The 27,569-nt window shown below is 41.8% G+C and overlaps 1 protein-coding gene across 12 annotated transcripts in view; it reads right to left on the reverse strand.

Moving 5' to 3' along the window:
- The window catches only part of LOC309868543 (liprin-beta-1), a 177,295-nt gene extending 166,922 nt beyond the window's left edge, over positions 1–10,373 (reverse strand). For 5 of the 12 annotated variants that reach the window (XM_082738490.1, XM_082738498.1, XM_082738493.1 and 2 more), the window contains exon 1: positions 10,061–10,279. The gene's annotated coding sequence lies outside the window, so the exon portion shown is untranslated. Of the gene's footprint in view, positions 1–10,060 lie in introns of all 12 variants that reach the window. The other 7 variants (XM_082738494.1, XM_082738487.1, XM_082738492.1 and 4 more) reach the window with 5 other exon arrangements.
- Between the last annotated feature and the right edge of the window lie 17,196 nt (positions 10,374–27,569).

The raw sequence follows: 27,569 nt of genomic DNA on the forward strand, positions 1-27,569 counted from the left end.
GCAGGAATCCATCAAAATCCTAGAGGAGAACACAGGCAGCAACCTCTGTGACCTTGGCCACAGCTAGCTATTTCTTGCTAGACATGTCTTCACAGGCAAAAATGAACTACTGGGACTTCATCAAGTTAAAAAGCTTTTGCACAGAAAAAAAAAAAAAAAACAGGAGACAAAACAAAAGACAACTGACAAAATGGGAGAAGATATTCACAAATGACATATCAGATAAAGGGCTAGTATCTAAAATCTACAAAGAACTTATCAAACTCAACACCCAAAGAACAAAAAAACCAGTCAAGAAATGGGCAGCAGATATGCACAGACATTTCTCGAAAGATATCCAGACGGCCAACAGACATGAAAAAATGCTCAACATCACGTGACATCACAGAAATACAAATCAGAGCTACAATGAGCTACCACCTCACACCAGTCAGAATGACTAAAATTAACAAGAAATGACAGGTGTTGGTGAAGATGAAGCGAAAGGGGAACCCTCTTACACTGCTGGTGGGAATGCAAGCTAGGGCAGCCACTCTGCAGAACAGTATGGAGGTTCCTCAAAAAGTTGAAAACAGAGCTACCCTATAACCCTACAACTGCATTACTGGGTATTTACCCCAAAGATACAAATGCAGTGATCCAAAGGGGCACCTGAACCCTTATGTTTATAGCAGCAATGTCCACAGTAGCCAAACTATGGAAAGAGCCCAGATGTCCATCAAAAGATGAATGGATAAAGAAGACATGGTGTACATACACCGCCTACCACACACACACACACACAATGGAATACTACTCAGCCATCAAAGAGAATGAAACTTTGCCACTTACAACAATGCGGATAGAACTAGAGGGAATTATGTTAAGGGAAATAAATCTGAGAAAGACAATTATATGATCTCACTCACAAGAAATTTGGGAAGCAAAACAGGGAAGCATAGGGGAAGAGAGGAAAAAATAAAACATGACAAAATCAGAGTGGGAGACAAACCACAAGAGACTTAATCACAGGAAATAAACTGAGAGTGCTGGAGGGAGGTGGGAAGAGGGATAGGGTAATTGAGGTGATGGACATTAAGGAGGTCATGTGATGTAATGATCACTGGGTATAAGACTGATGATGAATCACTGACTTCTACCTCTGAAACCAATAATACATTTTATGTTAATTAATTGAATTTACATTAAAAAGTACTGTGTCCAACATGCCTAATCTAGGGAAATTTGTCTAGCCTCTCTGTGGCTCAGATTCTTCTGTAGTATAGGAATAACAACAATACCTTTTCTTTGGGCTGATATAGGTATTAAATCCAAGTTAAAATATGGAAGGTGCTTAGAGCAGTGCTTGGTACATACCAAGTATGTGTAAGCATTAGCTATTGCTATTATTGTTACTGTCATTCTAAATCTAAATACCTAGTAAGACAAGTACTATTACTTTACCCATTTATATAACGAGAAGAAAAAGGTAAGTTATTATGGGTCATGATGGAAATCTCCAACTCTAACTCCAACTCCAGAAATTTACTTCCCATTAAAACTCAACTTTCACTTGCGTGCCATTTTTTTTTTTTTTAAGATTTTCTTTATTTATTTGACAGACAGAGGTCACAAGTAGGCAGAGAGGCAGGCAGAGAGAGAGGAAGGGAAGCAGACTCCCTGCTGATCAGAGCAGCCAGACGCGGGGCTCGATCCCAGGACCCTGGGATCATGACCTGGGCCGAAGGCAGAGGCTTTAACCCACTGAGCCACCCAGGTGCCCCCACTTGCGTGCCGTTTTTCTTAAGATTTTATTTATTTTATGAGAGCAAGAAAGAGAAAGAGAGAGCCCGTGCACACACGCAAGTGGTGGGAGGGGCAGAAGGACAGGGAGTGAATCCCAAGCAGACTCTGCACTGAGCATGCAGCCCAACATGTGGCTCAATCTTAGGATCCTGAGATCATGACTGAGCCAAAAACCAAGAGTCAGATGCTTAACTGACTGAGCCATCCATACACCCTGATGCCTTTCTCTCGATTAATGTTTTGCCCCTCTCCCCACTCCTCACCACTTATATTCCAATAATATCCAACATACTATTTCTAAAGTCATCTTTATAACGTAATTTTCATAATTCTCCCCACCTTTTTTTAAATTTTTTTTTTATTTTTATTTTTTTGACAGAGAGAGAGATCATAGGTAGGCAGAGAGGCAGGCAGAGAGAAGGAAGCAAGCTCCCTGCCGAGCAGAGAGCCTGATGCAGGGCTCGATCCCAGGACCCTGAGATCCCAGGACCCTGAGATCATGACCGGAGCCGAAGGCAGAGGCTTAAATTCTCCTCACCTTTAAAAAAAATCTCATTTAAAGCATAATCTTGTCACTCTCTTAACCCTCTAAGGGCTGACTACATTACATCTCTTAATATGGATATCTGTACCTTCTCTTTCTCTAAAATTAATTTCACTGCATTCTACATTTCACAGCAAAGCCCAGCATGCTCATCTGTCTCTGTCGCCCCCCACCATCGTTGCCTCCTCAAAATCTCCTACTCCTTCAAGACTCATTCAAATCCCACCTTCTTTAGGGATCCCACCTAACTCAACCCTTTATTTGAGTGACTGATCTACCTCATCTCATCTTCCCACACCTACCTCCCAAAGACCCAACAAACTGATTTTTTGAACTTTAATGCTTTTTATATTTCAGGACTAATGCATGAATACTATAAAATAAACATTCTTAAAAAATTAAAGCCCCTTTCATCTTCCCTGCCATGCTTGGCTCTCATGAGTCACCCATTTAATAATTTTTCATGTATTAACAAATATAAACTATAGAACTGCTTGGCTGTTTTGCTTAATACATAATAGACATACTCTAAGTCAACATTTTTTTCCAACCATTTTAACTGCTAAACAGTAGTCTAAATCTGTTTTTTATTATGGGCCATTTCCTTTCTGCCCCCATCTCCAGGGTAAAGGCTGTTTTGTTCTTACATCTGCAAGAGGACCTCATTCCAAGGCCAAGAATTCCTTAAACAATGTATTATCATATTTAGTCCTCATAACCACCCAAGTATTCCCATTTCACAGAAGACAAAAGCACAAAGCCAATAGGAACAAGGGATTCTAATCTACACTTATCTGACTCTAGAGTCCACACCCTTCATCCCCAGGCTATAGCTAATAAATTTTTCATAAGGACATCCTCTTTCAAACAAAGCTGGAAGACAGAAGAGCTCCAAGTATTCTGGTGTAGGTGGGTAGAGCTGAGGAGAAGACATGGGCACTGGCCAAATGGCAATTACACGCAGGCGAGTGGTTACAGCTATAAAGCTGATATACCATTTAGTCCTTCGATCTGTGTTTACTAAGAACCTACTAGAAGTTGAATTACTTGCCTCATCCTCAACAGGCTCCCCATTACACTCTCCCTCACAAGTAGCTGCACCATTTGTTTTAAGTCTCTGTGCCTAATGTGCCATTATTATTTTTATTAATAATTTCTAACTATTTTGAAATTATTTCTAAAAATTCTATGAGACAAATATCAGCACCACCATTTTAAAGACGGGAAAATTGAGACCCGGAGAAGTTAAATCCTTTGCCAATACTACATTATAATAAATAACAAAGCCAGGATTCAAGCTGAGGGTATGTGTGGCTTTAGACTGACCCCTCTTGTTATACAGAATGCTGCTTTTCAACTCTTAGAGAAAAGATGAACTATGACTTTTTAAAATTTAGACTCAGGATTACATTTGGCTACAAGTAACAGACCCAACTTCTGTGGTCTAACCAAACAGAGATTTTCTTTTTCTCCCAGAAAGTCAAGAAATAGACAGACAAAGTCTGGTATAGCAGTTTCAAAATGCCATCAGCTTCTCAGCCTACTTAACCCTTAAGCTTCTTGTGTTTGGTCACAAGATGGCTTCTCCACTTAGAAAACAGCCTTCAGGGGCGCCTGGGTGGCTCAGTCGGTTAAGCGTCAGCCTTCAGCTCAGGTCATAATCTCAGGGTCCTGGGATCCAGCAGGCTCCCTGCTCAGTGGGGAGTCTGCTTCTCTCTCTCCCTTTGCCTCTTCAATCTTAAAAAAGGAAAAGAAAAGAAAAAAGAAAACAGCCTTCATGTTCCAAGGAGGAAAAAAGTACAAAGGCCAAAAGGTCAGCTTGGAGAGGCCATCCTCTTATAAGACCTTTTGAAAGTGGGGAGAGGGTCCAACCCACCTACTTCCATTCCATTTGCCAAGACTACAGCACTTAGACACCCTACAAGGGATTCTGGAAAAATTAAGTTTTTGTTGTTTCTTTCCCCCGCTGCCAAACTGGCCACAGTGGTAAATTAAACAAAATGGGGTTAGCTATAGGGATGACATCAGTGGGATAGATTCTGGTGGCATCTAGTTGCATCTGCCCCATAAGGTGACATAGAACACAAGTCACCCTAGAGAATCATGGTACTCTGGGGAGAAAAAAAGCATTAAAAGAATCTTAATTCCCTATTTATTTATTTTTAAAGATTTTATTTATTTATTTGACAGACAGAGAGCCACTGAGCAGAGAGCCTGATGCAGGGTTCAATCCCAGGACCCTGAGATCATGACCTGAGCTGAAGGCAGAGGCTTTAACCCACTGAGCCACCCAGGTACTGCTTAATTCCCCATTTAGAAGCTTTTGGTTGCACAAAGTTAAAAACCAATGGGGGTGTGAAAGAATCCATAGCAGCTGACCCAGAATAAAAACAGAGAGAACCAGGTGACTTCACACAAATCATTCTGGCCATCTCACAGGTTCAATGGGTTTAGTGTTCCCTCAGAGTCCTCCACCGTTTCCCTTCCTCCCACTCACTCACTTCCCAGTTAATATAGAAGAGACCCTACAGGCTCACTGGACTCTTCTATCATTCATAAAGAGTAGTAGAGCGTGTCCAAATTCTGATTCAGACAAAGTAAAACCCTCTACTATGTGTTGTCATAAGCAGCAGCATCTTTAGACACAGATAATGGTTGCAGAAACATGACTTAGGCAACAACAGCAGTTACACCAACAAGCTAGAATATTAAGAAAGTAGGCCATCGAGTTCTAGCCTTATTTTTACTTTCTCCCAAATAAAGTCAACTCCATAAACTGTCCTCGCAAAAACCTCATAAAACTCTGTGGTAGTGAGATGACATCTGTACAAGTATTATAGAGAGAAAGGTGACAAAGAGCCATCAAAAAAGGACTGGATCCTGTGAGCTAGATCCTACATATAGAGATATAAGATAACGTAGGCGTCTTTAGCAATATGGTAGAGCACTACGTGTATAGCATGAAAGAATGAACACCCTTCCCATTGAGCCTCCTCCTTCTTCCCAAGAACCTCCTTGCCTGCCTAAAGAATTTGGCCACTGGGATGCCTGGGTGGCTCAATCGGTTAAGTGGCTGCCTTCGGCTCAGGGCATGATCCCGGGATCCTGGAATCAAGTCCCATGTCGGGCTCCTTGCTCAGCAGGGAGCCTACACTCTCCCCTCTGCCTGCCATTCTGCCTGCTTGTGCTGTCTCTATCAAATAAATAAATAAAATCTTTTTTTAAAAAAATCTGGCCACTTGTTTATGAATGGGCTTGTCGATGAAAACAGCATCTTTACTCTCTCGTACCAGGTAAAATTAAGTTTGTCCTTGTTAACAAACACACCCACACAGAATCAGCCACCTGCTCTCCTGAACTTGCATCTATTTTATGTCAAATGCTTAATTTCCCAAATTTAAGAGAGATGTGGAAACACCTAGCCTTCCTTTGGAGTTCAGGGGGTGTCCATGAAATCTACAGCCAGCCCCAAACTTTACAGTACTTGATCTTCTTCCTCCAGGATCCACAGTTGAGCCATGAGCTTTGCCAGAATGATTGATGTTGACTAAAATTTAAGTTTGTACAATTCCTTCAGTCTTGGACATTTTTAGGCACACCCCTGTACAAAAGCCACCAAATGATCCTTCTATTCTTAACTCATTATACTTGCCAACAAAAACAAGAATTTGCATGTGGGCCAGTCAAAATGTGAGTCACAGCAAGTTCTGGGGAGACACAAAACCCAAGTCCAGTCACAAACTATGACACCACATCCACCAGGACCACACTCAGAGTCCAAAGCCACATTTCAGAAATACAAGCTCTTCAATGATATAGACAGGTACACATTTCACTCAGACCCTCCTCTCCCCAACAAAGGTGGCTAACAAGTGTGCAAACTTCAAACTCCTGGGGGAGTCCATTTTTCAATCTAAAATCCAGTTGTTTGGCATTTTAGATCCTTCAAAATGGAAAAAAATATTAAAGCAAAAGTAATCCTCACCACTTGGCCTTTTGAAACATTGTCGTCCACTTACACCAAACTGGCATCAATAATGACAAGATTTAAAATAAACAGCGTAAAAGAAATAGAAGAGTCTTTGTATTTTTTGTAGGGTGGGTTGGTTCAGTTTGGTTTCTTTTAAGCCATTACCTCCAATGAATAAAGCATCAGTCTTTGTGGTTGTAACATATGTGACAAAAGCTCTCGGCCTTTTTGACTAGGAAAAAGGTTCTGACATGCATGGTGAACAGTTTGAGGGGAAAAATGGCATAATAAACTAGAGCTGAATCAACTGCACAAGCCCAGAGCAGTTTTAGGACAGTGTCCACTTTTGGACAGTTTGATGACCGATTTAACTGTGAAATTATCAACCTTTAGTTGAAGGCAACTGGTGGCCAGAAGACACTTTGTTCCATTTATCCCCAAACAACACCCAGTGTCACTAATCTCGACAGCTTTGCATCTCATACTTACACCCATCTGTTCAACCACAGCTAAAAAAAAAATAATAATAATCCCAGCTCACTGAAATATTTCACGATTGGCTGCTCAATTGTGACTTTTTTTACTTAATTTCAGAACTAATATGGCTTTCTAGGGAAATCTCTGGGAATAAATAGGCAATCATTATGCAATATCTCTTGCCTATCTTTCCACTCTGAAGCAGTATTTCTTTAATAAAGAATCAAGACACACACCCAGTATAAATAGTCATTCTTTCACTCCTTGTTTTGAAAAGGTAATTCAGATCAGGTCAGAAATGTAATAATATCTTTGAAAAGATAGAATCAGATGAATGAGGTCTTCTTTCAGTTAACAGTTTGAACAATGTGCTATTCGGAATTTGAGAATCTTTTTTGAAGAGCGAGCGAGCATGGGTCAGAAGGGAGAGGGAGAGAGAGAATCCCAACGACACTCCCCACCGAGTGGGGATCCCAGTGTGGGGCTCGAACCCAGGATCCCGAGATCATGATGTGAATCGAAACCAGCTGAGCCACCCAGACACCCTGGAAACCTTTTTTGAATGGAAGATGAAAAACTCAACAGGCTAATTTTAATATAACAAACTACCAAGATAATCTAAATTAACTATAAAAATACAAATATTTCCTGAATATGAAAGGAATGTTTTTTACAAGGAGTCAGCTAGTTGGTAAGAGGGGAAAAGTGACCTTGGTCTCATTTATCTCATGCTGGTACAGTGAGGAACAAAAAGACTACATAAGCAGTTAAGCTCTCTCTCACTGAACTTGTTTCCAAAAAATGTCTATGATGCCCTTGAAATTAGGCACTATTGATCTGCAACTACATTGTGCCCTTCATTTCAAGTCAACATCTACCTGCCCACAAAGGCCAGATTATCCTATTTTTTTTTTAAAGTAGCTATTGGAAGTATGATAGTTGCTGGTTAAAGAGAATTTAACCAAAACCTGATCTTACCCTTCTCAATGACTCAATTTATCTTTCAAATTCTGTCCTTTAGGAGTACTTTGTTTTACTATGCCATATCTGTCTTATAAACACAGAGAAAGGGAAATAAATATTGTTAAAATTAAGTACATAAAGTAAGTGTTATTACTCAAACTGCGAATGAAATTGAAAGCATTAGCATATTCAAGTCTCTAAGCCAGGGCTAGTTTTCCTGAAAGAAAGCGTAAACTAGAATTTGGCACATCACCGCAACACCATAAAGACGCTCTTTACTTGACTGGTGATTACAAACTGCACTTTGAACACTGTATTAACCAAGGCTCCAGTGAGCTCACATTAACCCCCAGGAATTCTACATTACCTCCTCTTTCCCAATGAAAAAGGACACTGGAAAATACAGTGTGTTTTATGTACTTCCCATGGAACAAATAGAAGAGACCCATTTCACAGCCATTAAGCAACTGCTATTTTTTTTAATTTATTTTTTTAAAGACTTTATTTATTTATTTGTCAGAGAGAGAGAGCGCGCACAGGCAGGCAGAGTGGTAAGCAGAGGCAGAGGCAGAAGCAGGCTCCTTGAAACCTGATGTGGGACTTGATCCCAGGACACTGGGATCATGACTTGAGCCCAAGGCAGCCGCTTAACCAACTGAGCCACCCAGGCGTCCCTAAGCAATTGCTATTTCTTAGCCCCAAAACACAAACCAAAATTAAAATGGCCTTAACTTTTCCAGGAAAACACACCTTCCCTTTGCAAAAAGACTGCTCCTTATCCACCCTGTACTAAATTTTTTCAAGAACCAAGAATAATACAGACCCAGGTGTTTTATAAACAACAGCAAAACAAAACACTTCTTTCTAGCTCTGAAATCTGATTGTCATCAGCTAGAAACATGGAGAACCTGGTCTATTAAGTCCTGTGTTCCCTATTTCTCTCCATGGGTTTATAAGACGTAATGTGCCTTTTCTTTCTTTCCTTACTCCTGGAAATTCTCTTTCATTCAAGGCACCTGGGATGCAGCTTTTGCATCACTATAAAGTTCACACCTGACCTGGCAACAGAAGGATCCTCACTGCTGAGGAACAGTGATGAATGAAAAGGGAAACTTGACTCCCAAGTCTCAGCCCATACGTGGTGTTTGTTTTGTTTTTGTTTTTGTTTTTTCTTCTTCTTCTCCAAAAGAAAGAGCCTCAAGCACTGATAAGTGAGGGTTCTGAATCAGTTTATGGAGTTAATTCTGTTCACCAGAAAGTCAATCACAACGGATTAGCGACCTGGGTACACAAGATCTCCCAACAGGAAAAAGGTTTCAAACAGGAAATAAACAAAAATCAGAATTCTATACTTCCACTTCTCAAAATATCTTTTCCTCCCAACAGCCAACGGCCTTTCCTAACTTCTAAACTTGGACACTAAATCAAGTTCTTCTTCTACTGCTCTCTGCACTTCTTATTGAAAGGAAGGATTTGTTTTGGGTCCCACATGTTGAAAGAGCCACGCTCCTGTAATTAAGAGTTTGTATGCCCCGCCTTCCACCCCATTTCCCTGTGAAAACTCTTTTCCAAAAATGATCCTTGAAAACGCAACTACAAGCCCTCATCCTTTTCTCAGGCAGCCACAGGGAGCAGATCTGGAGATTCTCAGCAGCTTTGCTAACCCCACCAGATCACAGTTGACTATGAAATTCTGTTAAAATGTCAGAGTGAAAAAGAGTTGGGAGTTTTAGAAGTGTGCCCCCAAGAGACGAATTTTCCCACCGCTCATAATTAAAACACCCCAAGTGAATGTCTCACATCCTGACTAGACCATATAAGGGACATTTTTACATTGATATATACGAATATTAAGAATAACAATGATACTCTTTCATTTAAATCACCGTGTAACAGGCCACAGGGAAACTAAAAAAAAATACAAACCTTTCCTTCTCTCTCAAGGGGCATAATTTTTGAGTCGAAATTTTATAAACTTGTGACATCTTTAAATACCGCCCCCCAACACACACACACACACACACACGTTCTCGAATCGGGGTTCTCAAGTATTACTGGGAGACCACGGTGTGGGGGTCTAAGGACACAGACAATACCTTACACGTCCACCGTGGAGGTACTTTTCACCTATGTGCTAGCTGGGAACCCCAGGAGTTAAGCCCTTTCCCCCCCCAAAAAAAGTTCCCGTTCCCCCGGGGAAACAGGAGTGAGTTGGAAAGGAAATCGAGCCGGGGAAGAGGAGGAGCAGCTGCAACACCCAGCTGCAACCACACAACGGTGCCCCTTCCCTCCGGTCTCTGAGACGAGCCAAACGCCCTTACCTGGGGGGTGGAGAGCCGCCGGCACGACTTCCAAAAGTTCTGGTTCACCTTCCGTCCGAGTTCAAAGCCCCGGCGCGGCGGCCCCGCCGCAGGCTCTCAGCCCGAACCCTTTCCCGTCCCGCTCCCGCCTTCCCCACCCCGCCGGCCCTACACCATGTCAGGAATCCGGGCAGGCACCGAGCTGGGAGCTGACATCACTCCCAGTTCCAGGTACCTCCCCTCCCCCCTCCCACTCGCCTTCTCTCCTCCCTCCCCGCGGGAATTAGCCAAAGAGCGTTCGCAAGGGGGTGGGGCCGGCCGCGCCCAGGCGCCCTCCGATTGGGCCGGGGGGCCGTCAGTCAGAGGAGGCAACTAATTTTATACATTCCTCGCCCAGCGAGACCCGGACTGGGAGTGGGTGGTGGTTGAGGGGGGAGCGGCTGCCTTTCCTGCTATCTTTAAGAAAAGGAGGTGATGGTCTGGGGAAGAGCCTTGCGGGTCGCGTTTTGAACTAATCTCGGCGCCTTGACAACCACCCGGAGCGGAAACGAAACTAACCCACCCCAGCCCCCTTTCTAGGGAAAAACAATTGCTTCGGTGTCACGGGCACGTCCGAGTCCCGCGGCGCGTGGAGCAGAAAATGGCTAGCTTTAAGTCCTGCAGATAAAGGGAGCCGCCCGCTCTCTCCCCTGCCCTTTTATCTTGGGGCTGCTGGGTGTTCCCTTAGATGGGGAATTGAGAACTTCAAAAGCTCCGGAAAGGTTTGGAAGAGAATCGTAGAAACCGCGACCCAGCTCTGAATGGTTAACTGGTGGCGTTATCAGCCATGTGCTGCTTTTGCTTTTTAGTGGTGAGAATCACACCACCCGAGCTTTCGGGCAAATAAAATTGAATCTCCGAAGTAAGGAAAATCACTGTTTACCTTTTTAAGTACCTTAAGGCTGTTGCTTTCTTTCGTACACTTCTGAAGGGGCGGGGAGGGGGGGGTGGAATCTCACAATTGACTTGAACGAGCCACATGAGAATAATTACTGTTGAATGGAGCCAATTGCAGTGGCTGAGCTATCAATTAAGAATTAACTAACATTTACTCTTGACGGATATCATGCTGTATAATCCCCTTGGCTAACAGAACAGAATGATTCTCAGGAGACCGTTCTTTCAATTTGCCTAACATCTGATCCAAGGCAGAACTGAATGGTGAACCGTCGTTCTATGTATATTAGATAACCTATTATCCATTACCTTCTGGAAATGTAGTGAATTAAGTATTGGCTTTCTATTGGTTTGTATTGTTGTTTTTTTTTTCATTGATGACAACATCCCCCACATTTCACCAGTCTGCCAAAAACTGTAGAGAGATGCACAGAGTCAAACATTGATCAAACTTGATCCTCACAACCATCCTGTAAAATGTTATCAGCCCCACTTTAACATAAAGAATCAAAGGTTCAGCCAGATAATGTAAGTTACTCCAGAGCCTCCAGAACTGGGGCTGAAACCAAAATCCATTGGCCCCCCTCACCAACCATTTTTTTCTCTTCACAGTGGCAATTGCTCACAGTGGACCTCGTTCAAACACCATAATGCTGAAAAAAATCCACACGCCCAGGCGTCTGTTCTCTCAAATCTACATTCTATTACCACCACTATGCTGTTTGTCAGACTTATGCTATTCCAACCTCCTAACATATTTCCGACTCCATTTTTCCCCCACTTCTAGGTCTTTCTATGCATCACCACCAAATGAGTTTTCTAAAACACTTCGGTTTTGCCATCAACATCTTCCCTTCTAAATCAGGCTTCCTTTTTCTGCAGTTCTTAGCTAGCCACTTAAAACTCTCCCTAACAAGGGGTACCTGGGTGGCTCAGTGGGTTAAAACTCTCCCTAGCATCCTTTGTATTTATCTTTACCACCTCATCTCCTACTTCACTCCAGCGAAACCCAAACTGGTCTATCACAGATCCCTTGATTCTCACCTTCTGGCCTACCTGGAATCCCTGCTCTTCTGTGTGTGAAGTCTTGCCCTTCTCTCAAAGCCTAACTCTGTCCTAGTCCTCTGTGTGTGCTATAGTGGACTATAAAAGAGCTTGGGGTCCATTGCCCAGTTCTGGCACTTACTTGGTGCCTAACTGGGTGAGTCACTAAAACTTTGCATCGGAAACCTTGATCACCTCCTTTATAAAATGGGGCTGATAATACATGGAAAGTAATTGTAAGGGTTATTGAGATTGTCCAAAGGTATAAACATGGTTAAAACATGGTCCAGTTTTATATATTTCCTTATCTTCCCACAGGATTAAGCAAGCTCCATGCTTAATCCTCTTAGTATTATTTACACCCAATCCAAAGAAAAGACTCACTAAAAATACAGGACTACAGAAAAATGGATCATCATATCACCCTGACCCCCCTCCATTCTTTAATGTACCCAGAACCCAAAAAATCTCACAGCCAGACACTATAACTCTCTCTCTCTCTCATATATTCACCAGAACCCTTCCCTTTTCCTCCTCTCCCATCATTCATGCAACAACCCTTAACTTCTTTTCTGCCCAACCCACTTAACCTGCCTCTTAGCCACTCATCCTTCCCTTCCCTCAGTCAGAGACACACTTATCAGTAGTGCCTGTTGCCTCTTTTGCCCCCCAGATGCCTTCAAACAGTGGCCCAGTGACTACCAGTCTTCTTCCAGCCCCAGTCACAAGAAGGCTGCATCTAGGCTCACATTCTACAACCGACAGCAGATGGGGGAGGGAATGTCCCACCCCCACAGGGATGGCAGGATAGAATAACAGGAAGTTGCCTCCCATCCCCTCTGCAGCTGGAGTGATAACAGCTGCCATCAGAGTCCAGAAAGCAAAAAAGTCAAGAGGAAAGCTGAAAACAGGCGAGGGCTGGAACAGTAATGTTCAAACCAGGGGTTTCAGAGTGGGTGAGAAGGAACCAGTGGGTAAGATTTTGGCCTCCTCCCTGCACTCTTTTCTGCTCCCCCTTAACAAGAGTTAGAGCTTCTCTTTTCTACATTTAGGCTTCAGCATAATGGTTCATTTTTTAAAAATAAAGTATGCATATGTATACTGACCTCTGGGTATCTTGGAGAAGCCCCAAAGGATTAGAACAATGCAACAGAAGTGAAATAGGATGCCTGATGAGCGGACACCTGGAATTTCCCTACTATCTTGGATTCTAGCTGGCTTAATGGAAAAGTCTATTTACAGCTCCTGTGGTTTCAACACTAATTAACTCTGTATGTCTAGATATCTATTGTCCACCTAGTTCTTCCTATGGGTAGACTTACCTTTAGTACCTATGAGTTGTGCCAGATACTAACACGATGGGGTATGGGTGAGGAGAGAAACATTTTGAAAGCAGGAGAAACCCTGCAGAGAGTAACAAAAATAGAACTTAAAATAGACCCCAAAAGTCATCTGATGCAACCCCTATTGAATGCAAGGAGCCCTTCCATAGCATTTCTGACAAATAGCCTTGTTGTAAGCCCCTGCTTAGATTCACCTGGTAACAAGGAGCATACGAACTCAGAGAGCAGCCCACCACTCAAAATCTTTCTCCTAAGAGGCAGTTCCTGCTTTTCTGACTTTCTCTTCCAAAGACTCGGGCTTGTGTCTCATTTAATCCTCATAACCACTCATTAAGCTAAGTGTTATAATCCCCCTTTTAACATAAGGAATCAAAGGCTCAGCAAGGTTATATAAGTAAATTGCTCCAGAATACCTAGAACTGGGATTGAAACCAAGGTCTCTGACTACAAGCCTTTTTCTCTTTATACACCTGAAGCCTTGCCTGTCCACAGTCTACCCTTTTCCAGTTCTGTCCTCCCAAGTAACCGGGAACAGGCTAACTCTTCATTCCTCATCCCCAAGCCTGTGCAGGCACGAGGACACATGCCCCACTTAGTTTATTTAGATGCAGATACCAAGAGAGGTTCACCTGACTCGTCAAGGTCACATCACATGCCTGTCTGGCCTTCACAGGCTTCCAGCAGCCACTCTCGAGAACATTGTCCTGATCATTCTTCACTTTCCTTTCAAAACACTTTAACGTGTCCCTTCACTAGGGGACAAAGCCCAAACTCTCTTTGGGTATCCAAAGACCCTTACATCCCTTACATTCTGGTCTCCAACTTACCTTTCTACACTTAGTGATCCACTCTTCTTCATACTCCCATGTTGTGCAAAGTTGGCACCCATATTCCCTAATAAGTTTTTTCCTTAATCTGACTTTTGCCCATTTCTAGTAAAATCTACCTCACGGGGTTTTGTGAGAATTTGAGGAAACACCACCGGCAAGGTGATAGAGCACATTGCCTGACACATAAGACATCAGTAAAGATAGTTTCCTTTTTCTTACGCCACAAAACAATTGTACTATTATTTATAGAGAGAGCTTATGTTCCTCACTGACTAAGTTTCTAAGGACAGGATGCCAATTTGTGTTATCTTTAAGTTCTTTAGGGAATCCAAAGCCCTGCTTCAACCTACAGACATTCAATAGAAATTCACTGGTACTGACTGACTGAATGAATGAATGCTGTCTTTTGCTTAAAACTTTTAACCTGCCAGGAGCTAACTCTTCAGAAACTCATGAAGAACTGGACCAAAGTTGTCTTAAAGGATGTGGGTGCCTCAGACTATTCTTACCCTAGTCACACTGCTAAACACAGAGTGAGTTGGACACATGGTATAAATCATGAACCCAAATTCAAATGAAACAAGCCTAGCTTTAGAATTCTTTCTAAAGGAAATTGCGGCTTATTCCGTCTGATTCTAAGCATGGCATTGGTGATAACCCAGGCACCATTTTAATATCCTTTAGCTGGATACTAGGCCACTGACATCATCTATGAAACCAACGTTCCTCCTTATTCCCTTCCTGCCCATGGAGACAGGTTAGAAAGAAGACCGGTATCTCCCTTCAAGTAGGGTCTTATTTCAATAACTCTTCCCTTTCAACCCAGATTGTCCTCGTTATTCTCTGGTTACCTGCCAGACAAATCCAAGAACCCAGCTACATTCAATTATCCATTTTATTATTCTATTTTTAAATGGAAAACAACTTTAAAAATAAAGACTATTGCTTTTCATGGTCCTTGATTAATGTTCAATTAATGGCTATACTAAACAAATTGAATTCCCTTAAATAGTTAAGCCCATTTACAAACATAGTTAATTGAATTTCCTAAAAAGCGTGTCTGGTTCCTCTACTCTGAGAGAGTCCAGAAAGATGGCTGGTCAGTCCTTCCAGGACACAGCAACAATTCTCTCTTCTGTTCCACGCAGATGATGGGCAGAGGGTTCTTCCCAAGCAGGCCAAACCCAGGCTGTCCAGAGATGACAAGTCACTGCCATTCCTTCTTAAAAAAGGCACTGTGCGCAAAGCCTTGTTAGAGGTCCCGGGAATGCACCCAATCAACAGCAGAGCATTGTTCATAACCAGTAACTCCCACTTTAATTTTCCTCTGCCACAATATTTAGTAAGGCTCATTTTTCAAATACTATATCATGGCTCACTACTAATCAAAATTTACCCCCCTGGAGAGTTGTAGTGTACCCCATTCTCTGGACGACTGCCACATATGATTCCCAGACCCCAGACTAATCCATTAATTTCTACCCCACTCACCTTTTCACCTGGACAATCATTAATTTACTGTTGCTTTATTCAGTCTCTCCTAATCCTTAACTAGAATCCTTCTACTTAACTAGAATTTACATTTTAAGTGGCAGCTTAGATTTCATTTTAGAAACTCCTAGGGGGATGAAGAGGAATGGGTTTTAGTAAGCACAGATGTAAAGTGAAGATGGGAGGATGGGTCCAAATAAATGTTTTTGTTAAAGGGACTTTTGTGGCAAGTCGAAACTAGTTGAGGATTAACAAATCTTTAGGCTAGAGCATCTTATCTCCCAAATCCTATAAAAGTTGGGTTCTCTCCTGCTTTCCCTAGCTCCTCCAGATTCTATCTCCAGAAAGACCTTGTCACTGAAGGATGCTGACTGTGTAGCATGTGAATTGCCAGTAATTAGTATGGTGGTTTGTTAAACTAGCCGGGGTATTAAGGAGGCAAGGAGAAAGTGGCTCAGTCATCACTTTAGTATGTCTGTCTTTAAGTGATTTGAAACTTGTTTCTCCTATATCACCCTGATATAATTTCCATTTGACCCTATATTGCTCAAATTCTGAATTAGTCATAGTGTAATAGCCATAGAATTACCTTCTCTATTGTAAGATGCTACTTCTGAAAAAGATCATCACCCATTCCTGAATAAGAGGAAGTGTAAGAAATAGCACCTCCTCTTTGGTAAAATTAAATAAAGCACTGAGTTCTAAGACATAGGATCACTTGACATTTTGAGGATCACTTCATCATCTATAAATGGGATGACATCAATGCTAAAGAAAGCATTGGAGTGGAGCCACAAACCCCTGGATGCTGCCAACCCCACAGCTTCCTTCTAACAGTCCAAAATGGTTCTTCACAGAATTCTCAGTTAGCAGCCCGAGATCTTTGAATGGTACTGACTGGACCATGGATTCCCACCTGAATCAAAGACGGTCGAGTATAAGCTTGCCAACAGCATGGAGCAAACAAGCATGGGAACTTACCAGCAGAATTGCCTACTAACTAGTCTCAGTGTCCCCATCAGATTCTCTCTCAAGATAGTGAATGTGAGACACATTAAAAAAATAATAATAATAGCAACAACCCAGAGAGTAAAGCAGAAAGAAGCAGAGAGGGACATCGAATGAAGGCAAGAAACAGAAGCATGAGTAAGTAGCGGTTTGAAGTCTAAAAAGTGAACCATGAGACCGTAAACCCCAAAAGAGTAGTGGATAGTAGCAGCAGAAGTCATAGTGAAAGAACAATGATGATAAAAATGATGATAATAGGAAACACCAATTTCTCTCTGGTACTTTTTTTTTAAAGATTTTATTTATTTATTTGACAGGCAGAGATCGCAAGTAGGTAGAGAGGCAGGCAGAGAGGAGAAAGCAGGCTTCCCGCAGAGCAGGAAGCCCAATGTGGGACTCAATCCCGGGACGCTGCGATCATGACCGAAAGCAGAGGCTTTAACCCATTGAGCCACCCAGGTGCCCCTGGTACTATTTAAATGCTATAAATATATTAACTACAATCTTCTGAGGTCTGTTTCCATTTCACAGATGAGGAAACTAGGCCACAAAAGGCTAAGTAACTTGCCCAAAGTCCCATGCTAGCATGATTCAACCCAGCTGAGCACTAGAGTCTGTGTTAAGAGGGAAGCTGAGTTAACCAGAATAATAGATACATAGCCTTACTGTTGAATATTTAACCATGCTCCCGTTCGTAAAGGCTTGATGGCTCAGTGGTTTCCGGCATTTCCTTCATTCCCCGGATAGTCTCACACTAAATCTCCACCGCTTGAGGTAATCTGAACTCTTGAAATAATCTCGCACTGGGACTTCAAATGAGACAATAAATGTGAGAGCATTTTACCTTCCCTGAAATAAATGGCCCAAGTGAAGGGTTTTTATTCTGAAAGAAGGTGAAAGTTCTGAAGAGGCAGTCTGGTGATCAAGATTGAATTTTTCTCGTAATCACATCACTCTGCAACATAGCTTTGCGTCAGGCTCAGTCTATCTTGGTGGTACATTTTTCCACGCACTGTGGGAATTTTAGAGTGTGTTCGTTTTCAACATGTAATTATCATTACATATTAATTAAATATAATTATATTAATTACATGACCCTGTTCTACCTCATTCCTTCCCTAAGCAGCTAGAGCGAAGAGGCTATGATTACAGGGGCAATGAACAAAGACCCAAAGAAAAGCAGCTTGAATATTGTTTTATCCTTCCACCACCTCTCACAACAGCAACCAGATCACTTAGGGTATTGAAGGAGTTTTAATTTATTCTAACTCTAATGAAAAAAATCAGGACATACATTGCTACCATCTTCTTTTTTCACAAAAAAACTAAAAACTTTTCTCAATCAACCCCATTTTGCTTTTATTGAGCCCATTCGTGAGAGTCCCACATATGTGATGACAGTTGATGCTTTCTTACAGGGCTCCTTTGCAGGGTTCTGAGCTTTGCTTTCAAAAGGGCAATCAGTGGACATTGTTGAATCAGTGCCTCTCTCAGCATATTAAGGACGGAAAAAGTTGGAGCTTAGATTCAACCCTCCCTTAGCAGAAGTTGAGTAGCAAGACATTGAAGTCTGCTGAAATACTAGCAGAAGATTTAGAACTTTCTGGGTTGTACTAAATATTATTTCCATATGGTATCATTGTTTGAAAAGTTGTTAGCATTGGGCATTAAATTCTGATTTGTTCAACGCACTGGCTTCTCAGTGCTCTTAGAAGGTAATAAACATATAAAAGAAAATAATCACCCCTTTCCAAAATGCCACTCAAAATCCCCTGACTTTACCTCATAATGAGGACTAATCTTATAAGGATCAGCTTTCTTTGTCCTGTCCTATTTTAGATATTAGGGTTGTGTTCCGTTGCCTTCTAAAGCTTTATTTATTTATAGAATAAAAGAGTCATATGTGTGGAAATAATAACACTTTTGTCAGAAAGTCAAGCAGCAACTTGGAAGCTCCAGGGTCCAAGTGCCACTTTCAGCGGAGCACACTTCTACAGACTTGGAGAGAGAGAAGAGAAAGAAATCACGTACCCTGTAGCAGAGACCCTAAGACTATAAATAAGCAAATTATTGAACAGCCTGCATTGTTCACCCCAGCAGAGTCTCTCAGCTCTGAAATGTCCCTGCCTACTCCCTGTATACACTCTCCCTTCCCCCTGACTAATGTCTCACTGACCAGAAATAGGTGAAAAAAGCCCAAACTATTCTTTCCTGTGACCCTGTGACTCAACCTCCACAAGACTTTTAATGTTTAAACTTTAAACACCTTTGTTGGTAACCCTTTCATGTTTTCTGAGAACTAAGTCCTAGAACCTGATTTAATCTTCTCAGCAAATCTAAAAGTAGGTCCAGTTATTATCACAACCTTCCAGATAAGGAAACTGAACTGGTTTTAGAAGCAGAACTGGCTCCATAGGCGGGAGATGTGTGGAGTCACAAAGGGCCCATGCTTAGAGGGGCCCCATACTTGGTTTAATCCGCTGTCGCCATCTTGAAATTCGTAATTCCTTAAAGGGCCCCACATTTTCATTTTGTACTGGGTCCCACAGATTACATAGTTTATTTTTTCTAGAAGGAGTAAATTTCCCTAGGTCCCTTTATTGGTTTTCTAGGGTTGCCATAATGAATTACTGCAGATTGGGTGCCTTTAGGCAACAGAAATTTTTATTTATTTATTTATTTATTTATTTATTATCTGACAGATCACAAGAAGGCAGAGAGGTGGACAGAGAGAGAGAGAGAGAGGAGGAAGCAGGCTCCCTGCTGAGCAGAGAGCCCGATGCGGGGCTCGATTCCAGGACCCTGAGATCATGACCTGAGCCAAAGGCAGAGGCTTTAACCCACTGAGCCACCCAGGCACTCCTAGGCAACAGAAATTTATTTCCTCACAATTCTGCCAGCTGGAAATCCTATCAGTGTCCACAGGATTGCTTTCTTCTGAAGCTGCTCTCCTCGGCTTGTGGATGGCTTCCCCCTTCTTTGTCTTCACATGGTCTTCAGGATTAAGGCCTATCCTATGACTTAGTTTTAACCTAATAACTTCTTTAAAGACACTATCTCTGGGGCGCCTGGGTGGCTCAGTGGGTTAAGCCGCTGCCTTCGGCTCAGGTCATGATCTCGGGATCCTGGGATCGAGTCCCGCATCGGGCTCTCTGCTCAGCAGGGAGCCTGCTTCCCTCTCTCTCTCTCTGCCTGCCTATCTGTCTACTGTGAACTCTCTCTGTCAAATAAATAAATAAAATCTTAAAAAAAAAAAAGACACTATCTCTGAATTCAGTCACATTCTGAGGTAGTAGGCATTAGGTCTTTGATATCCAAATGTGGGGGGAGGCAGGTATGGAGAGACAACTCAGCCCATAAGAGTCCCATAACAGGGGCGCCTGGGTGGCTCAGTGGGTTAAAGCCTCTGCTTTCGGCTCAGGTCATGATCCCGGGCTCCTGGGATCAAGACTCGCATTGGGTTCTCTGCTCAGCGGGGGGCCTGCTTCCTCCTCTCTCTCTGCCTGCCTCTCTGCCTACTTGTGATCTCTGTCAGAGAAATAAATAAAATCTTAAAAAAAAAAAAACATAACAACCGGTGTGTGGAAGAGCCTCTAAGATTTGTTCTATTCATTATTCTCTATGTGTCTTCACAAATACCTATGTGAATTGTAAAAGTGTCTCTTATCACCCGTAGGAGAAGCAGAGGCATAGAAAGGTCAGTACTTGCTATCATGAAACTAAATGGCAATACAGGAAATGCGTTACTACAATGTCAGCGCTGGGTTGAAACCTCAGCTCTCCTGGCACTGAATCCCCTGCTGGCCCAGTACCACCTTTTGCAACCTACACACACAGACACTGCTGCCAGGAAAGACGGGCCCTCTCTACAATTATAGGTTCTGGACTCTTTGCCTTTGGTAGATTTCAAAATAGCACAGTTGACTGTTTCTAGCCAGGAAGAAAAAATCATTCCTCTTCTCCTCACAAGTTTACACAAAGGCACCTCTGTGGACTATATCCAACATACCATTGTGTCACGGTTTTATCTTGTTCTTTCACTGGCTCCAAGCTGTGAGTGTGAGCAGGGTGAAGTGAGTTTGTGGAGATTAACAGGAGAGTAAGGTAACTCATTTAAATGATAAAACAGGAAACCCATCTCCAGTTTGGACATAGATAGTGTTGGAATGTGAACAGATCTGGAGTCCGGACTAAAGACTTGGGCAGTAGTAAAATATGGTGTGGCAAGGCAGTGGGCAAGGGAGGCACCAGATTTCTTCTTTTAAAGGAAAGCGTCCTTGATGCCTGCTGGGCAGAGAAAGCGTTTATCGTGCTTTGGCTCGCAGGCACCGTGATGTGGGAGGGGTCAGAGAGGAGGGACAGGGCTTTGGTCTTCGCCCTGGCCTTGATGCTAATGGTGGGCAGTATACTTCACCTCTCCAGACTCAACCTTCTTTTTGGCAACATGGTGCTTTCAAGTCTCATGCCTGTCTCTCAAATTCAGTATTGTTGATGGGGTGTAACAAGTTCTCTTTGTAAAAACAAGAGAGCATGGCATATACATATAGTTTTTCATTGATACTCAGTTCCCAGTTACTGTAATGTGATCTTTTATAATTTATTGGTTTTTAAAAAGGCATTTTCCTGGAAGATGAGAAAAACCATACATCAGCAGGGAAACCAAACAGTATTGTGACCAGATGATCAAAACTAACATGACTAATGAGGGGAAGATGGACTTTGTATGCCTGCAGATATGATGCCCTGAGAAGGACACAACACCACTTAGGTGATTTTCTGGGCCAAGATGCATAGTATGAATCAAATCATGGGGAAACATCAAACAAACCCAAACTGAGGACCTTTTGTAAAATGACTGGCCTAATCTTAAAAATGTCAGTGACATGAAAGGGAAAGAAAAGTTGAAAAAAAAAGCTGAAAGTAGGTTAAAAAAAAGTTGAAAGCAGGTTAAAAAGACAAATTACGCACAAGTATAAGTCGTCTTATATATTCGTCTTATATATGCCAATGGGGGGTTGATATTCAATATATTCTAATAATATATTAGGAATATATTCTTAATATATTGAGCTGCTTAATTAACCAACCCTGGAACCAGCCTGGCTGCAGACATTTTGTCACATGATGTAATAAATGTCCTTATTCTTTAAGCCAGTATTGCTTAGTATCTGTTACAGACAAAAGCATCCCTACAGTTAATCCTCTATTTTTAAACAAGATAATGTGGCCATTTGCACTGCTCACTTATCAAACACATGTAGCAAATTTCTTCCAAAGGAAAAAAGTCATGGGACCAAATCTGGGTTTTGAGCCTGTGGTGAGGTCACTAGCCAGAAGCTAAAGGGAACAACGAGTTTCTAGATTAGGACAGGCAGTCCCAGGCATGCCCAGAAACTGAGAATGGGAAGGCCAGTCTTACACTCTGGAACACCTCTGACTCTGGAATATGTACTGGGATTTAGACTTGCTTTGGCTTCCAGAGGGGGATTCAATATGGGGAATAGACAAGGTGGAGGAAGCAGTAAAAGCTGTAGCTCAGTATCCATGCCTCAAGTATAGGCCGGGTGAAAAGTGGACCATTGGCCTTTCCAAGCCTATGTTAATAACCTTTGCATCAGTGTGACTTCTGGGAATAGTGATCAGTGGCAGAGATGATGCCAAAGAAGGGCAACGTGGCAGGTGGTGTCTGAAAGCTACAGCACTGGTGGAGGCTGAACTTGGCAAATCAATGTTAGTTCACTGATTTGTTAATAAAACTTTATCAAACATTTGTTATTTCTAAGTAATGTTGTAGATGCTGAACATACAGGGCTTACCATGGCATTGTTCCTGCCTTCACAGAATTTACAATCCATGTTTGGAAGGTTGTGTGTCACACGAAAAGACTACAGACACCGTACTCAGATAGATGAAGATTCAAGTCCTGACTCTTCCATTTACAGTGGGACAATGGACTTATCCTTTCTGTGCCTCAGTTACCTTATGTAGAAGAATGGAGATAATGGGGTGCCTGGGTGGCTCAGTCAGTTGGACATCCTACTCTTGATTTCAGCTCGGTCATGGTCTCAGGGTTGTGAGATGAAGCCCTGTGTTGGGCTCCACTCTTAATGGGGGATCTGTTTCTCTCCTTCTCCTTCTGCCCCTCCTCCAGCTTGTGTGTGTTCTATCTCTCTCTCTCTAAAATAAATAAATAAGTCTTTAAAAAAAAGAATGAGGATAACAATATATATGACTCATCAATTCACTCTGAGGATTAAATAATGAAATGTGTATGAAGTGTTTCACATAGTGCATGAAACATAGTAATCATTTGATAAACATTATTTTTATTATTATATGTGTAGTTTTGTTACATAATCAGTTAATAACAATCATTGTTACTGTTGCTATTTACATTTGTGCTCTTCTTGTTCTGAAGGATAGAATTTTGTTGATAAATCTGAGTGCAGCCTTATCTGCAAGGCCACCAAAGGAGGTCAGGTTGATGTGTTCAGAGTCTTGCCTGAAACGCACTAACTACCCTCTTTTCCTCAACACCTTTGATGTACACACAAGAAAGCGTGAGTGTGAGAGGCTGTGAAGGTCTCAGAAACCCCAGGACTATTGTCTTTTCACATTAGCCATATTCTTACCTGGAGAGATTACTTCCATCTGAGAGGGAGCAATATACTTTTCCAAATGCAAAGAAAACACCATTCACGTTGGGAAGGAATTTGTGTCATTAAAAACTCCAAAAGCCAGGGGCTTTTCAGTCACTTGATTTGCTATGAAAGATCTTTCCATTTCTCCCTAATGCTTCACTGACCATATTTTTGAAGAAGAAAATAAGAAAATGAGAAACAAATTATTCCTACATCCACACTTAAGAACATTAACTGTGCAGTGTGGACCGAATATCACATGTGGTATTATTCTGAAAAGGCCTCTGGATCTCATCAAGTACAAGTACAGGAGGACGTTTGGCCATGTATGAGACTGCTTCTTAGTCAAGTGTTCTTCATCTGGTAAACTCAAATGTCGCAATAGACACTACTGCTTGTTCTTATTCAGGAAAGGAAAATAACCACACAAACAACACAGGCATTTGGTAAAGTTCTAAAAGAACTCCCTTAATTCCAACATGCAAAGCTTCTTCTTTTACCTAGGCCATGTATCAGTCAAATGCATTTAATTATTTACTTGATAATACACTTATTAAAACTTTTACTTGCTACCATTTAATTCCTAAATGGCTGTTACCCATAAATTAAAATTTGTCTGGATCCATTTACAAAAGAAAATGAAACTCATTTGTCTTGTTTACATATACTTTTTTAAAAAAATCAAACTAGATTTTGAAAAGTAATTATCTCATCCACCTCTATTTCCACCTACTCAGTTTCCCTCCTTGGATCTACAACTAAGAGTCTGGAACAATACAGACCATAGATTAGGCTGTTAGCCATTCACTGATGCCATTGAGCATCCAGGCTTTTTTTTTTTTTTTTTTTAAATCTCTTGAGGTATCCATCAGCCTTGCTCTAAGGGTTGTAGGGCCAAACTAGATTGTACATTCCTTTCATGGTTGCAAGAGGACCTAAGGAATTTCAAGCACCAAATGTGCACACGGTGAAATCCAAAAGTAAAATAAGAGATTTTTCCTTCTACTATCTCTTTCTAAGGTAAAGGAATCTTGCTCAGACACTTCCCCTCCCCTGGTAGATATACTCTCAGGTTTCACTGGTCAGAAATGAATCACATGTTTGCTTCTAAACCAATCATTAGGAGCGCCTGGGTGGCTCAGTGGGTTAAATCCTCTGCCTTGAGCTCAGGTCATGATCCCAGGGTCCTGGGATCAAGCCCCGCATTGGGCTCTTTGCTCAGCAGGGGGCCTGCTTCTCTCTCTCTCTCTCTCTCTCTGCCTGCCTCTCTGTCTACTTGTGATCTCTGTCTGTCAAATAAATAAATAAAATCTTTAAAAAAATAAATAAATAAACCAATCATTAACAAAGGGATCAGGGCCTTGTGTAAGCCAATTAGGATCTGATCCCCAGTGGTACGGGGCAAGGATATCTCTCTCAACAGTAATAAGGAAAAGTGAGGCATGGCAGCTGGGTAGGCGTTGCTACATTATTATGAACTTTGCCTTATTTTTTAGGCTATATCACTTGGAGATTATATCAGTAAAATCAGTCAATTTTAAATCAAGGAGAAAGAAAAACCCATCATCCCAAGCAGTCAAACAAAAACCGATGTGTCACTTGGTCAGTAACTATTCTATGACAGAGTTTAATTTTTTTTATTTTTTAAAGATTTTATTTATTTATTTGACAGAGAGAGATGACAAGCAGGCAGAGAGGCAGGCAGAGAGAGAGGAGGAAGCAGGCTCCCTGCTGAGCAGAGAGCCCGACTGGGCCCGATCCCAGGACCCTGAGACCATGACCCGAGCCGAAGGCAGGGGCCCAACCCACTGATCCACCCAGGTGCCCCTATGACACAGAGCTTTAATGAGTTTTCTCAAATGCATGTAGAAAAAAAGATTCAAAAACTGAAATTTTAAAAAAATTAAAAATTAAAAACTAAGATGGTTTCTGACCTTAGAAGTTAAGACAAAATTGAAGCTAATCTCCTAGGTGACTAACAGGCCCTCTGACAGAAGAGCTGTCCCGTCTCTCACACCCACCCACCCTTACATATATCACCCCTCACTGCAAACTAATGTCCTATGGAAATCTTTACCTTTCCCCAATTCTGTGGGATGGCAGGCCTGGGACCCTTAATTTGAACATACCATCTCATCCACCTCTAATCTAAGGTGAACCATATAACCTTGGACTCAATTTCATCTGCCAGTGAATTTAGTTTTGCTGCCTTGAGACTTAATAAGTACCAAACGCCTGAGTACATTTTTTCCCACCAATTTGCCCTCTCCTCTCTAGCCCAGGGTGATTATACAGTCTGTGTGAATAAATCCAGTCATGTAGCTGGGAAATTCATTTGCCCTACGTGGAGCATGTTTTTCTCCTCTTCCTCTAATCCTTTATCCAAGTACAAACCTCTCACAGATCTAGCTAGCCCCTTTCCTCCTATGGTTACCTATCCTTTTTAAACTTTGACTCCTTCACCCTGGATATAGCTCATTCCTTTTCAGACTTTTAGCATTTGGAGCAAAATAATCCCTCAGGAAATTTTGCTCAGTAATTATGATGCTAGTGTCCCCTTTCAAATGGACATATTTTCTGATATTATGTGTATAGGTAATGTGGTGTCCATAAATTTTCCTAGTTTAGTCTCTGCTCTTGTGGAGCTTACATTTCAACAGAGACAGATGAATAATAAACCTAATAAATGAATAAATTATATATATGTTAGAAATCATAACAAAGTAAAGGAGGAGAATTAGGAGGGATGGAATGCGGATAAGAGGATTGCAATATGAAACATGATGGTCATATAGGTCTCATTAAGATGACGCCTTTAGGGGCACCTGGGTGGCTCAGTGGGTTAACCCTCTGCCTTCGGCTCAGGCCATGATCTCAGGGTCCTGGGATCAAGCCCCGATTCAGGCTCTCTGCTCAGCGGGGAGCCTGCTTCTCTCTCTCTCTCTCTCTCTCTCTCTGCCTGCCTCTCTGCCTACTTGTGATCTGTCTGTCAAATAAATAAATAAATAAAATCTTAAAAAAAAAAAACAAGATGACGCCTTTAAAAGTTGAGATATGATTCACATACTATAAAATCACTGTTTTAAAGTATACAAATTCCGTAATATTTAGTATATTGACAAGGTTGTGCAACCATCACCACTATTGAATTCCAGAATATTTCATCACTCTAGAAAGAAACCCTGTACTCATTGGTAGTCACTCCCTCCCTGCCTGCCGCCAGCTGTTAATCTACCTTGTCTCCATGAATTTACCTATTCTGGACATTTCATGCACATGGAATCATACAATATGTTACCTTTTGGGTCTGGCTTCTTCACTTAGCATAATGTTTTCAAGGGTCATCCATGTCGTGGCATGTATCAGTATTTCATCCTTCTTTTGTGGTTAAGTAAACACTTCATTGTATGGGTAGACTATATTTTGTTTACTATTGGTTGATGGCTATTTGGATGGCTTTTAGTTTTTAGCTGTTAAGAAATGCTGCTAGGAACATTCATCTACAGGTTTTTGTGTGGACTTATGTTTTTTAATTCTTTTGGCTATATATCCAGGAGTGAAACTACTGGGTCATATGGTAACTCTACATTAACTTTTTGAGGAATTGTTTTTCTAAGAGACTATTTCATTTTATTCTGTCATTAGGAGTATATCAAGTTTCCAATTTCTACACATGCTCACCAACACTTAACATTATCTGCCCTTTTTATTATAGCCAAGGGGATGACATTTGAACTAAGATTTAAAGGCAACATGGAAGTGAGCCATGTGAATATTCAGGGCACAGACTGGCAGGCAGAGAGACAGCCAGGGCAAAGCCCATGAGGTGAGAGTATGCCTGACGTGCTCCAGCAATAGCAAGATGGACAGCGAAAGTAGAGTGCTGTGATCGAGGGGACAAGTGGAACAGAATGAGGTGAGAGCCAATGGAGGGTCAAGTACAGGTTGCTGAAGGCCATTGTCAGGATTTTGGTTTCGTTTTAAAAGAAATGGGAAGCCACAGAAAGATTTTGGAGCAGAGGGGTGATGTGATTTTACCCACATCATAACAGTATCATTCTTTTTTTTTTTAAAGATTTTATTTATTTATTTGACAGAGGGAGATCACAAGTAGACAGAGAGACAGGCAGAGAGAGAGAGGGAAGCAGGTTTCCTGCTGAGCAGAGAGCCCAATGCGGGACTCGATCCTAGGACCTTGAGATCATGACCTGAGCTGGAGGCAAGCGGCTTAACCCAC

The sequence above is a fragment of the Mustela nivalis genome, assembly GCF_964662115.1.
Source record: "Mustela nivalis genome assembly, chromosome: 7".
Taxonomy (NCBI): Eukaryota; Metazoa; Chordata; class Mammalia; order Carnivora; family Mustelidae; genus Mustela; species Mustela nivalis.